Source organism: Fringilla coelebs, assembly GCF_963513975.1.
Source record: "Fringilla coelebs genome assembly, contig: SCAFFOLD_38, whole genome shotgun sequence".
Taxonomy (NCBI): domain Eukaryota; kingdom Metazoa; phylum Chordata; class Aves; order Passeriformes; family Fringillidae; genus Fringilla; species Fringilla coelebs.
This window is the reverse complement of record NW_028167583.1, coordinates 420,849-435,883: the sequence shown is the minus strand read 5'-3', so window position 1 is coordinate 435,883 and position 15,035 is coordinate 420,849.

The following is a 15,035-nucleotide window of genomic DNA, read 5'->3' as shown; positions in this document are numbered from 1 at the left end:
AGGAAGTGAAATCCCAGAGGACCCACTTGGGATGGAGAAGAACTCTTTATTCTTTATCTGCACGGCTCATTTTAAACAGTTTGATAGACCTCATGTCCAACTTTAGTTAGTTAAGAAATTTCTTAGTACTTACTCTGTTATTGGTTAATAAAATAGATTTTAGTTGTGCATCAAATCTCTCTATTGTATCATTTACCTGTTCTCTTCACTGATTCTCATGGGACAAATCCCTTGTTGTTGCAGGTGCATTTGTTTCTCACCCTCAGAACAGATTGTTCACAAAGTCTCACTCTCAAAACAGCTTCACATGGGAACTTGTAACTGCTCAGCTGCACTCAGGAGAGATGACAGGCCAGCTATTAATAGAGCAGAGCAAGGCCTGATTTCATAAGGCCTTTCTTTTATCATTGTTCTACCTGTCTATGGCATCTCCCCCTTTTTGTTAATTTAAAAAAGGCTCCTATGTTCTGATGTTGAAACTGCTCACTCTTGTGAGGGTATTTTCTCATCAAGGTTCTCACTGGTTATCTATTAGATATGGGATAAGATAGATAAAAGGTCAATTACAATCAACAAAACTTACCAAATTCTATCAAGTCATTGACGCAGGGTTTTGCAGCATGAGAAAACAAAGGAATAATATCCAGTGTCTCTTGGGGAAATGGAAAGAAATGACCATTGTTTCCAATTAGTTTAGAAGTGCGAGAAAGTCCATTAGCTGGAAATGTTGATCTTTGCCATCCCTGAATGTCCTCCTGGGAGCTGGAACAGGGAATAACTGAGGAAGGGCAGTAGGAGCACTGTGCCATGAGGATGCCCTGAGGCTTTTGTTGGCAAATGGCCTCTGTCAGTTTCCAGACACAGCCATGTCTTGGCAGTCCTCCTCCTGCTCCTGCTCTGGCCACAGAGGCTGCAAGGTGATGAGGTTATTTCTCTTTCCACTGGGCCTCATATTTTCAGAGCTGATCAGTGTCTGATGGAATGAAGAGGTGACTGCTTGGAGCTGCTGATGATAAAACACAGGCACATCTTCTCCTGAAGGTAATGAATCAACTGTGGTACACTCAGTTGGGATTTAGAGGTGATGATCTTTTTTCAAATTTCTCATGCAAATACTGCATCATTCAGAATGATTAGTCATCCAAATTTCTCATGTACATTTTGAATTATTTGAACGTTCTTAAGGCGTTCATTCCTCCTCTTTTTTGTTTTTTAAGAATGAGATGCATGTCTTTTGTTATGAGTATGAAGCAACATCATAGTAAAATAATACATGCAGTGGACAAGAAACTTACAGCAATTAGGAATAATTTGGATACAACAATCAGGACTATTTCAAAACACAGACAAAGCTAACAACATAGGCGGAATTAGGTAAATAGCAATCTCTGAAATAATGTGCCATCATCCCAGAGTCTGCACACAGCTGACAAACCTCCATTCAGGGGGGACTTGGATAATTATTTCCAGATAATAATTCCCAAGCTCCCTTTAAAAATAGTCCAACTGTCATGTCTAGAGGGTCAGATAGCCAAGTCAAAGCAACTCAAATCTAGTTTTGATGCAGAAAACATCTGGGTCTGTTGGCAAATTCCCGTCCAGGCAGAGCTGAGGCCTGGCCACCACCCAGGCTCTAAGTGGGAGAGAATTCCCTAAATGTAATTTAAAACAAGGCTCTTGAGAATGGCACTTAGGAGTGAAGGTCTGGGGGTGACAGACGAATGAACCATCCAACAGCTGTCTCCTCCAAAATTCCCTCAGCACAGAGATGCTTTAAACCCAGCAAACTGTTGGAGTGGTTCTGTAATAATAATTGGGACTGCAGCTGATTCCTTGAGGAGATGGCACAACACCATAAGTTTAGAGGAGGCTTCCCCCAGAGCTGAGATGTCATTTCTTGGAACTGTGAAAAATCCTTAGAAATGATGAGACAGCACTGGGTCACAGCATGGAGGAATTTGGTGGGATTTTGGGCAGATGGTTTGGTGTATATCCAGAGTGACTTTGGGCAGATTTGGGGCCTGCTTGGGGCAGATCTGTTGCTGATGTTGGGGTTTTTCTTCCGTTTGCCTAGCTGTGGGCAAAGCCCCAAAGCACATCCTGTTCCTGCCCCAGCTCCTGAGGAGCCCCAGGAGCTGATGCTCTCCATGCTCTGCCCCCAGGAAGATCTGGGGCAATCCCGGGGATTCCGGGGATTCCGGGCGGCCTTTGGGCATTGGGGGATTGTGGAGTTTGGGGGGTGAGAGGGGTGAGGGGGGCTTGGGGCTGGATTGTTTGGGGAAAGTATCGGGATTTTGGGGGAATATGTGGATTTTGAGAGTGAATTTCTGGATTTTTAGAGGAAATTTCTAGATTTTTGGTGGGGAAATTCTGGATTTTTTTGGGGGGGGGTGTATTTCAGGATATTCTAAAGGGGAATTTCTGAATTGGGGTGGAGATTTCTGGATTTTTTGGGGAGGTTCTGGATTTTTCTGAAGGGGAATTTCAGGATTTTTGGAGGAATCTGTATTTGGGGGGGTGGGGATTTCTGGATTTTTGGGAATGTTTCTGTAGTTTTTGGGAATGTTTCTGTAGTTTTTGGGAATATTTCTGGATGGGGAACCAGGTTGGTTTTGGAATTTTTTGGAGGAACATTTCTGGGTTTCTTTGGAGAACATTTCTAAATTTTGCAGGGAATGTTTCAGGCATTCTTTTAAGAACATTTCTGGATTCTTTTGGGGAACATTTCTTCATTTTGGGGGGAATATTTCTGGACTTTTTGGGGGGAACATTCCCTGGTGTCTGGGGAACGTTCCCAGGTGTTTTGGGGAACATTTCCAGGTGTCTGGGGAACATTCCCGGGTGTCTGGGGATCGTTCACGGGTGTCTGGGGCTCTCCCGGCCCCGTTCCCATACCAGGTTCCCGGGGTTCCAGGAGCTGCCCTGATGCCGGGCGCCGTGACATCGCCTGGGTGCGGTTGGACACCGAGGTGCAGGCGGGCGCCGCCCACAAGGCCCTGCAGGGCTCCAGGATCACCCAGAGCAGCGCCAGGAAGATCTCCTTCGCCAGAAAGGGACCCACAACACCCCAAACCCCTCCAAAACACCCTCAACACCCCCCAAAAAAGGGTGTGATATACCCCAAAATCAAAAAAAAACCCGCCTCAAACCCTTAATACCCCAAACTGCCCCAAAACACCCCAAACCTTTCCAAACCTCCCCAAAATCCCATAGAAACACCCTGAAGTCCCTCCAAACATCCCCAAGATCATTCAAAACTGCCCCTGAATACCCTAAATCACCTCCAATGCCTTCAAGCTGCCAAAAATCCCATCGAAACACCCCAAAATCCCATAGAAACACCCCAGAAAAATTCTAGAAAACCCGCCAAAAAACAGCCCTTACCCTACCCCAAACCCCCATGCACCCCCACTCTCCCAGGTAAGCTCAACTCAACCCAAATCCTCCTTTTTTTATTCCAAATCCTCATTTTCCCCCAAATCCTCCTTTTTTCATCCCCCAAATCTCTTTTCATTCCAAATCTTTTTATTTCACCCCACATCCTTCTTTGTGTGCCCCAAATTTCCTTTCCCCACCCCAAATCCTTTGTGTGTCCCAAATCCCTTTTCCCATCCCAAAATCTGTTTTCCACCCCAATTTCCTACCCCAAATCCTGTTTTTCCACCCCAAATCCTTCTTTGTGCAACCCAAATCCTTTTCCTTTCACCCCAAACCCTTTTTTCCCACTCCAGATCCCTTTTTCCCACCCCCAAATATTCCTTCTTTCACCCCAAAATCTCCTTTATCCATCCTAAATCCCTCTTTTTCCACCCCAAATCTCCTCACCCCAAGTCATTCTCCTTTCACCCCAAATCCCCTTCTGCCACTCCAGATCCCCATCCTAAATCCCCTTTCCCAGCCCCCAGGGGTTTTGGGGTTCCTGAGGGGTTTTTGGGGTTTTTCCCAGCATTGTACCCAGGGTCTCAGCAAACATTGCACCTGGAGCTGCCCCAAATAAACCCCAAATAAACCACAAATAACCCAAACTTAACCCCAAATAACCCCAAATTTTGGGGACTGGGGGGGGGGGGGGTGTTTTATACTAAAATCTGGGGATTGACAGGGGTGTTGATCCTAAAATGTGGGGTTTAGGGGAGTTTGACATCTCAGGGTTTGGGATCGGGGGGCCTTTGACCCCAAAGTTTGGGGATTGGGGGGTTTTACCCCAGAGTTTGGGGATGAGAAGGGTTGGACACCCCAGATATTTCAAACCCCAGGAGTTGGAATTGGGGGTTTGAACCCCATATTTTGGGGGTTGGGGATTTTTGACACCTTAGGATTTGGGATTTGGGGGTGTTTTACCCCAGACTTTGGGAACAGAGGGTGTTGGACACCCCAAATGTTTCAAACCCCAGGATTTGGGTTCAGGGGTAGTTGACCCCAGGATTTGGGGTGTTTGACCCTAGCGTTTGGCCCCCCACCCTGGCTTTTTGGTCGGGGTTGGGATCGGAGCCATTCCCTGGAAAAAACGGCGGGATCGGGATTCGGAACAGGAACACAGGCAGGAATGGGATCGGGAACGGGATTGCGAACAGGAATAGGAACAGGATCAGGATTGGGAATGGCATCGGGAACAGGATCGGAATCAGGAATTGGGATTGGGATCGGGAATGGGAACAGCATCGGGATCGGGAACCGGAACAGGGAAGGACCCTGACCCAATCCCGGACCCCAGTCGCAGGGAGAGACCCTGCCCCAGTCCCGCAATGGACCCATCCCCACAATCCCGTACCCCTCCCCAGTCCCAGGCCCTCCCCCGCCACAGATTGGACCCTCCTCAATCCCAGCCCGCCCCAATCCGGACCAGAGCCATCCCCAGAGCCTCCCCCATTCCCGGCCCGGACCCTTCAATCCCTTTTTGGGGCGGCTCCTGCCGCTTCCCGCCCATTCTTGGGGGTTCCAAAGGGCCCCGGGGACCCTCCCCATCTTGGGGGTGTTGGGGTGGCCGCGGGGCCGCCCTGAGGGCCGAGGGGGGATCATCGAAAGCCCCAAACCCGAGGGGCTCCCGGGGGTGCCCAGTTCCTCCCGTCCCTACCCCAAAAGAGATCCTGGCCAATCAGAGCGTGTGATGCTGATGACGATCAAATTGCTGGGCAGAGAGTCTGCACTCTGACCCCGCCCAGCGACCTTCAGCAAATCAGCGCCCAGCTCTGCTCTGACTCATCAGCTGGCAGGGAGAACCCAGCCCCTCTCACAGCACTAGCCAATCAGAGACTGCGGGGGGCCATTTCCAGCCAATCAGAGCGCTTGTCGCTGATGTCTCATCACTGTGCAGGAGTGGAATTTGGGGAGGGGGGAGGTGACCCTGGGGATGGGGCGTGTGGGGGCAGCTGGGGCCGCACTGGTGGCCCTGGGGGTGCTGGGAGCCCCCCCCCGGCCGCAGGGGGAGCGGGGGGCGTGGTGAGAAGGGGGGCGGGGGCCCCAAATTCAACCAAAGGGGGGTCGGGACCCCCAAAGGGAGCAGGAGGGGCCGGGAACCCCCAAAGCCAAGCACGGGGGAGGGGATTGGGGATTGGGGGAACCATGGGAAAGGGGCGGGAGGGCAGGAAGGAGGGGGATGTACTAAACACAAAGCCAAACACCACTATAATTTCTCATACATTTTATCCAAACAATTGAACTTTAAAAATATCCTTAAGTACTCTAAAACTATTAAAATTATTTTAATTTAACTGTGTGTGAGTGGTCTTAATTGGATATTGGTTTTTGGATTGTTTGGGTTAGATTATTCAGAAAATGGGATTTTTAAGGAATTCATTCAGATGAGAAGGCAGCACTCTACAAACAGAACTGACTGAAAATAAAAAGGACAGAAATCAGTAAATCTGAAAGTTTTATGTGCTATCAAATACATCCCACCCAGCCAGCCCCACACAATCCCCATCCCACCGCTCCAAATTGGGATCCCACTTCTCCTAATCCCTTCCCAACCCCATCTCACCCTGGCAGCTGTGGAATGGAGTGAGTTTGGCCTGGGATTGAGTATTTTTGTGGAGGGAACAAGCAATTTAAGCTGCTATGGCATCTTGCTGGGCTAAAATTCAGTTGTTTACAGTGGGATTTGAGTGGTTTTGAGGTGACAGATGCATCCCTCTTGGCTTTTGGAGTGCAAAGAGATGGAGTGGATGGCCCAAAATCCTCCCAGAACCCAAAAATCCTCCAGAATTGCTGCAGCTGAGTTCATGGTGTCCAGGGAGGTGGCAGCTGCCGGTGCCGGGGACAAATGAGACGGTGCTTGGTGTCAGAAAGCTCCAGAATCCATTTCTGATTTGGCAGATTTTAAGGGATGAAGATGGGGCACAAGAAAATTAAGGCCAAACCAAAAGGAGAAGCAAGCAGGTGTGTTCCCAACCTGGATCACAGGGAATGTGGGGCACCAGGGCTGTGGCCAACGTGGGGCCTCCAGTGGGGGATGGAGCTGGAGCAGCGCACAAAGCTCTTCCTGCACTCGGGGCACTGGCAGGGCTTCCCTCACCGGTGCCTCCGTTGGTGTCGGGTCAAGGTAGAGCTGCTGGAGAAGGTCTTCCCACACTCGTCACACTCGTAGGGCCTCTCCCCAGTGTGGATGCGCCGGTGGGTGATGAGGGTGGAGTTGTCCTTGAATCCCTTCCCGCAGTTGGGGCAGCGGAAGGGCCTCTCCTCTGTGTGAATCTGATAGTGCCTGAGGAGATCTGAGCTGGTCTTAAACCTCTTCCTGCATTTATCACACTCATAGGGCCTCTCCCCAGTGTGGATCTTTCGGTGCTGGGCCAGGTTGGAATGCTGCCTGAAGCTCTTCCCACACTCCCCACACTCATAGGGGCGTTCCCCAGTGTGGGTCCTTTGGTGCTTGATCAGGGTGGAGCTCTAGCTGAAGCTCTTCCCACACTCCCCACACTCATAGGGCCGTTCCCCAGTGTGGGTCCTTTGGTGCCTGATCAGGGCAGAGCTGTGGCTGAAGCTCTTCCCACACTCCCCACACTCGTGCGGCCTCTCCCCAGTGTGGATGCGCCGGTGCATGACAAGACAGGAGTTCTGCCTGAAGCCCTGCCCGCAGTCGGGGCAGCGGAAGGGCCTCTCCTCTGTGTGCGTGCGCTGGTGCCGCAGGAGATTGGAGCTGCTCGGAAACCTCTTCCTGCACTGATCACACTCGTAGGGCCGTTCCCCAGTGTGGGTCCTCTGGTGCACAATCAGCTCGGAGCTCCACCTGAAGCTCTTCCCACACTCCACGCACGTGTGGCGCTTCTCCCCATCATGGAGCTGCTCATGGAGCACCAGCTCCGAGCTCTGGCTCGATCTCCGGCCGCCTTTCCTGCCCAGGCTGGGTCTTTCCCCCTCAGATCCCCGTGAACTGCGTTTGCAGCCCCTCCTCGTGCGGGATCTCCAGGGCTTTTCCTCCCTGTTGGGTTCCTGCACTGTGGAGCCACTCAAAACGGCCTCTTCCACCAGGTTCTGCCGCGGGGATTTGTCCTCCCTGCTCTCCATGCTCAGCTCCTGCTCTGGGGGAGGAAGGACAAGGACAGGATGGGATTTGCCTCTGTGCCACAGGCAAGGGGAAGGAGATCCCCCCAGGGCTGTCCTGCAGCTGGGGGCTGTGCTGGGCTGGGAGATGGAGCAGCATAGGGGAGAACAGCGCACTGACTTTCTCCTCACCTGTCTCAGTGTCCCGGGGCATCTTCCTCTTCCTCACAGCCTCCCAGGGGTGTGGAATGGGAAAACCTGGTTTGGAGAAAACAAGGGATGAGCACGTTGACTTTGAAGGTCTCTCTGCCTGACTCCATCTCTACAAGTCAGGGGCCATCTGGGCTCCGGAAAAACCTCCCAAACACCAAGTATCTGCCCTGAAAAAGCCTCCCAGGAGTTCCCCATCCCTGTTCCCTCCCCTCTGTTGTTTGAAGGGTTCCCCTCTGTCCCAGCTGCTGGGGGTCACCATTGGATTGGGGATCCCTCTTCTCCTCAGTGCCTGTGCTCTCCAGGCTGCTGGCAGTCCCAGCAATCCCAAAAGCTCCCCCCTCTTTGCTCTCCCCATTTTGGGATGCCAGGGCTGTTTGGGCTCCCGGGGTCCCTTTTCCCCTCATTCTCTGCCCTGGCCTGCAGGGGCTTGTGTTGGTTTGGAAAGACAGGTGCCTGCTAAAGGAGACAAGAGCCTCCCCTGAAATGGAGAATGCAAACCCTGCCCACCCCTCCAAATTACTATGAATTTTAAATTAAGGGGCTCTCAGGCAAAAAATATGGGAGCAGGAAAAAACAGTTCTTCAATAGGGGAAGAAAAAAAATAAAAGGATAAAATAAAACAATGCAATACACTAGAACAACGCTGTCAGAGTCAGAACTCAACCTGACACCCTGTGGGTCAGGGTGTTGGTAGCAGTCCAGTTGGAAAAGGGGCTGCAGTCCTCCTGGAGTGTCAGGCGTGGTTCTGTTGGAGCAGGGGGTTACTGTAGGAAACTTCTTCCTCCGCAGATCCGTGGAAGTAGAAGCAGCTGCTGTTCTTCTGGGAAGTCCAGTGGAGAAAGAGCTGTCTGGCGTGTCAGAATGTTGCAGGTTATATCTGCATGGCACTGCTTGGCTCCTCCCTCTGGGCGGAGCATCTCACAATGGGATGCTATAGTTCTTATCAGTCGTGTGGTGATATTCAATAGCCTCTTATCAGCAGATGTTCCCTACTGAGGGGCCTTGATTATGATCACTCAGGAAGAGAGATAAGGAGAATTGCCCACTTGACACCAGACAACTCCCATACAGATGGCAATAGAATACATCTTGCCTTGCAATCTGGAACAGACACTGAGAGGTCTCATGGAAGCAAGGGGCCATTGTGACACTGTGAGTTCCCATGGAAGCAAGGGACTAGTGTAAAACATCCAGGCCTTGTGGAACCAAGGGACCATTATGATCCTGGGGAACCCAATCGAACCAAGGAGCTATTTTGAAACTCTGACCTCATGGAACCAATGGGCCATTGTGGCATTGTGCAGTCCAATGGAAACAAGGAAACCGTTTTGATACTGCAAGGTCTCATGGAAGCAAGGGGCCATTGTGCCACTGTGGGGCTAAAGAGACCATTGTTACATCACTGGGCCTCATGGAAACAAAGATCTGTTGTGATCCTGCAGGGCCTCATGGAACCAAGGGGAATTGTGATGCTTCAGGGCCCCAAGGATCCAAGAACATGGAACAGGTCTGGTTAGCTGGGCCTCCTGGGAGCTGCCTGACTGGTCCAGGTGATCTTGGCATGTTGAGGGTCACTTCTCATCACCCCCTGAAACCCTGGAGTTCTGTGCTTTCCTTCCTGTGGGAAAGAACTGTCTTCCTCCTCCAGGGGTTCATGGCAGAAATTTGGATTCCTCCTCCAAATATGATGATATCCAAGGATTATTCCCATATGAAACCTGCCAAGACAGACAGCTCTGGCTGGTCTTGGCCTCTTGGGGGCCACCTCTCATCTGCCTTCAAAACAGTGTGGGCTGTGCTTTTCTTCCCATGGAAAAAAATCATGTTTCAAGTCCAAGCATCCATGGCCAAAATTGAGAATGAGCCTCCAAAATTCCTTATATCCAAGGATACCTCTCAGACAAAAGCTGCCAGGATTGTCCAGGTTCCCTTGGATTCCTCAGGGCCAGCTCTCACCTGCCTTCAAAACACTGGGGTTCCGCACTTTCCTTCCTATGGAAAAGAACTGTCCTTCCTGTCCAGATGCCCATAGACAAAAGTGGGGTTTGGCCTCCCAAGTTCTGTCTATCCAAGGATTCTTCCCTCACAACAGGTCTGGCTGGCTTTGAACTCCTTGGGGCTGCCTCCAATCAGCCTTTGAAACACTGGGGCTCTGCCCTTTTCTTCCTATGGAGAACTGTCATTACAGTCCAGGAACCCATGGCTGAAATGGAATTCCACCCCCAAAACGCCCCATATATCCAAAGGTTGCTTTCAGACAATAGCTGCAAGGACAGACAGATCAGGCTTGCCTTGGCCTCTGGTGACTGCCTCTCATCTGCCTTTAAACTATGGGGTTCTTTGGTTTCCTTCCTGTAGAAAAGAACTGTCCGCCTTGTCCAGGTGCTTTGAGCACACTTTGAAGGACTGAGTCTGATGCAAACAGCACCAAAGCCCCAGAGGGTCATTACAGTCCCTGTGCTGTGTCTGTGCTGCTGAGCTGGGCCAGGCTTCTGGCCCAGAGGCAGCTCCTGGCAAGGGCAGCGCTGCAGAGAGACAGCTCTGGCCAGGAGCAGCTCCTGTGCACAGCCCAGCACGGCTGGGGCACTGCCAGGGCACCTCAGGGACACCAGCAGGGCACAGACAGAGCTCACAGGGGCTAAGCATTGGCAGGGGCTATGGGATGTCCCAGAGGGGGCTGTGTCACAGCAGCACCTCTGTGGCTGTGTCAGAGAGGCACAGAGCAGCTGTGATGTCAGCAAGGGGCTGTGTCACAGCCCAGAGTGGGCTGTGTGAGGTCACTGGTTTGGTTATGACTTCACAGAGTTTGTTGTGTTAGGACACTGAGCAACTGCAGCATCACAAAGGAGATTCTGTGACATCACAGAACAGGCTGTTAGGTCAAACCATGTGCTGTGACATAAAAGAGTGGCAGTATGACATCACAGAGAGGGTTTTTGTGACATAACAGAGGGGGTTGTGACATCACACAGCTGTCTCTGATATCATAGAGTGGGGTGTGAGGCCAGAGAGCAAATCCTGCCACCATAGAGGGTGGCCCTGTGAAATTAGAGGGTGGGTTGTGACATCAGTGGGTGGCTGTGTAACATCATAGAGTGGCTGTGACATCACAGAACAGACAGTGATATCACATGGTGACTTCGTGACATCACAGAGTCTTCTGTGATATCACATTGCAGGTGCATGACTGACATTCCAGGGTGAAATCTCAGAGTTGGCTCTGTGACATCACAAGGGTGCTGTGTGAGGTCTCGCAGTGGGCTGTTACATAACAGAAGGATCTGTGACCTCACAGGGGCAATGTGATATCACAGGGGGCTGTGTGAGGTCACAGAAATGGCTGTGTGACATCATTGGGGTAGTGTGACATCACAGTGGCTGTGTGACATCACAGGGGCTGTGTGAGGTCGCTGGGGAGGTCACTCTGCCCTGTCCCCCCTCACAGTTCCCCCCAGAGCAGTCCAACCCTGCTCGTTCACAGCAGGGTCCCCTGTCCCCCCGGGTTCCCCCGCCCCCGGTGCCGCAACCTACCCCAGAGGATGTTCCACGAGATCGACCCCAGAGCCTGACACGGGGACGGCGGGCCGGGGCCATGGGGGTGGGACAGGGGACAGGGACCCCCTGGAAGCGTCACCATGTCCCCCAGGGCCAGAGCCTGGGCCAGGGCTCCTTCACCCTGTTACAAACGAGGCCTTGAAAGCACTGAGAATATCCCTGGCAAGGGATCAGCAAAAATGAGATTTAATATTAGGGGACAGCAGCACAAAGTTCCTTGGCAAGAGTCACTCTGCTCCTGACTGGACACTTCAGGCACACCAAGGAAACAAAGCAACAACAAAACCAAACAGAATCCAGGCAATAAACCAGAAATGAACCAAGAACTGTCCCTGTGTATATGTGTGACAAAAGGACTGTGATGGCAAGGATGAAAGGAATATGTCCTAAAACATTTACAGAGGTCAAACTTAACAGGACTTAACGCATACCTTAATCTTAACTGAGATCTTCAACTTCACAATTTAGCAAAAGAAGAGCACTTAACATTATTTAACCTTACTTAAAAACTATCACGTAGCAATTTAACAGAGGAATAACATTTAACAGTATCTTAATCACCTTATAACTTATATTAAACATAACAACAAAGAGCAATATATAATACCAATAATAATATTTATTAGCCAAAGAACAAGACTTAGCAGCATTTAACTTAGCTCGGACCTCATGACTTAACATCTCTTGGAGGCCTGACTGACTCAGCTATCCAAGGCACTCAAACCCCTCAGAGAGCAGCATTTCTGCCACATTTCCCCAGCACAGGCACTCTTGTGTGCACACAGACACCAAGAGTCAGTGCAAGGCACCTGGGAGAAATTCCCCTGAGGGCAGGGAATGCTCCCTGCTGATGCTTTGGCATCTCCCCAGCAGATGAAGGGTTGAGCCTGGAGGAGTGGGGGGATCAGCCCAGGCTCTGTGGTTGTTTCGGATCCCCGAGTGCAGCAAACGGGAGAGTTCCCGGCTGGAAGAGGCCCCACTCAGAGGGAGTCGCTGGCCCAGGAGAGCTCCAAGGGCTCCTTTTGGAGCGCTGTTTGCAGGGCCCCACCAGAGGGGCTTCAGTCCCAGCAATGGCTCATCCTGGCCAAACTTGGCATCAGCAGCTTTCTTTGGCAGTGTGAGAACAGGGATGTTGTGCCACTGAGGGAACAATACCAGTCCCCAGGGCTGCTCCTAAAGGAGGCAGGAGCTGTTTGGGCAGCAGCAGTGCCTGGAGCAGACAGTGTTTGTGATGAGCTGCAGAGGAGCTGAGCCCAGGGGCTGTTGGCCAAGGCCGAGGCCCAAGGAGCATTTCTCAGCTGGCAGGGCAGCCTGAGAAGGGGAGGGGGGAATGCAGCAGCACAGGGCCATGGAACCAAGGGAGCCTTGTGACACTGTGGGACCCTGTGAGACCAAGAGACCCTTGTGACACTGTGGGGCATCATGGAATCATGGAGAGCACTGTGACATTGCTGGGCCTCATGGAGCCAAGGGGACTGTACTGACACTTTGTGGCTCCATGGAATGTAGGGATCACTGTGACACTGAGAGGCTCCATCAAACCAATGGTTCATTGTGACACCGCGGGGCCTCATGGAACCATGGAGACCATTGTGACACCTTGGAGTGTCATGGAACCAAGGGACCAATTTGACATGCGAGACCCCATGGAGCCAAAAGTCCATTGTGACATTGCAGGGCTTCATGGAACCATGGAGACACCATAAGGACACTTCACAGCCTCATGGAACCACGGGGCCATTGTGACACTGAGGGGCACCTTAGAATCACAGAGACCATTGTGACATGGAGGGGACTCATGGAATCGTGGAGACCATTGTGACACTATAAGGGCCCATGGAATAAGCAAAGCATTGTGGCACTGGGAGGCCTCATGGAACCAGTGAGACCATTGTGACTCTGGGGGGTCCCCACAGAACCAAGAGGATCATTGTGATATTGTGGGGTCTGGTAAAACCAAGAGGCCTTTGTGACACTGCAGGGCTGCACGGAACCAAAGGTCCATTGTGACATTGCAGGGCCTCATGTCATCAGTGATCCATTGTGACACTGGGGAACTAAAGGAGAGACCATTGTGACACTGCAGGGCTCCATGGAACCAAAGACACAGAGGGGCCTCCTGTCATCAATGGTCCATTGTGACACTCTGGAGACAAAGGAGACCATTGTGACACAGCAAACCCCCAGAGTCCAAAGGTCCATTGTGACACTGCAAGGCCTCATGGAATCCTTGGGACCATTGTGACACTGCAACACCCCATAGAACCAAGGGGCCAGTCCTGCTCCTCAGAGACTCCTGGAATGAAGGAAACATGTTTGACACCGTGGTGGCCCTTGGGACAAAGAGGCCATTGTGACACGGTGGAACCAAGGAGAGCATTGCTGCACTGCCAGACTTCATAGAACCAAGGATCCACTGTGACACTGCAGGGCCTTGGGGAACCAAGGATCCATGGTGACACTGCTGGGCCAAAGGATCCAAGGGACTTTGTGACATGAATGGGTCCCAGGGAACCAAAGGGACATTGTGACCCTGGGAAGCCTCATGGAATCATGGAGAGCATTGGGACACTCTGGGGCATCATGGAATCGTGGTGACACCAAATTGGCTGGGAGTGTTGATCTGCTGGAGGGTAGGAGGGCTCTGCACAGGGCCCAGGACAGGCTGGATCCAGTACCCAAATCCAACAAGGTGAGGTTTAAGAAGTCCAAGTGCCAGATCCTGCACTTTGGCCACAACAACCCCTGCAGCACTACAGGCTGGGGACCGAATGGCTGGAGAGCAGACAGGCAGAAAGGGACCAGCAGGGACTGATGGACAGCAGGCTGGACATGAGCGAGCAAGAAGGTGGCCAGGAAGGCCAGTGGCTCCTGGCCTGGATCAGGATATGTGTTGCCAGCAGGAGCAAGGCAGTGATTATTCCTGTGTGCTCAGCACTGGTTGGGCAGCACCTTGAGTGCTGTGTCCCCCAATTTAGGAAGGACATGGAGGGGCTAGAGCTTGTCCAGAGAAAGGCAACAAGGCTGGGGAGGGGTCTGGAGCACTAGTTCTGTGAGGAGCAGCTGAGGGAGCTGGGGTTGTTTATCCCAGAGAAGAGGAGGCTAAAGGGAGACAAGGCAGTGTCAGGGCACAGGTTGGACTTAATGATTTCCATGGCCTGTTCCAACCTTGCTGGTTCTGTGATTCTCTGAAAGCACCCTTGCAGCAGTTGCAGGATGAGCCCTGGGTCTCCTCTTCAGAAGCTCCAGCAGTCCAGGTCCCTCAGCTTCTCCTGCCAGCCCCAAAGCCCATCCTGACAGTCCTGCAGAGCCTCTGCAGCTCCTCCTCATTGCCCAGGACAGGGAGCCCCAGAGCCAGACACAGCAGCCCAGATGTGTCCCCATGGCCTGTGGTGCCTCTGGCAAGGGAGCAGCACCAGGCACTGCAGGAGCCTCCAGACAATTCCTGCAGCACATGTAGGATGATCCTGCTCCCCGAAGGGATGTTCCCATGGTGCCAAGTCAGGAACTGCAAGGGGGAGTGGGGTGAGAGAGGAAAGGGCAAACAATGATAGGCTGTTTGCAGGGGAGGGAACAGGGGTGGGCAAGAGGAAGAAATTTGCAGCAGGAAGAGTAAAGAAAGCAAAGGTGAAGCAAAGGAAATGCTCAGGGCAGTTTGGGGGTGGCTGCCAGGCAGCCCTGCCTCTGAGCAACAGCATCTGCAGTGGGACAGGAAACTCCCAGCTGATGGGAACAAACTTTCTGGCTGAGTGCAGAGGCCAGGACAAAGCTGAGTGGTTTCCCTGGTG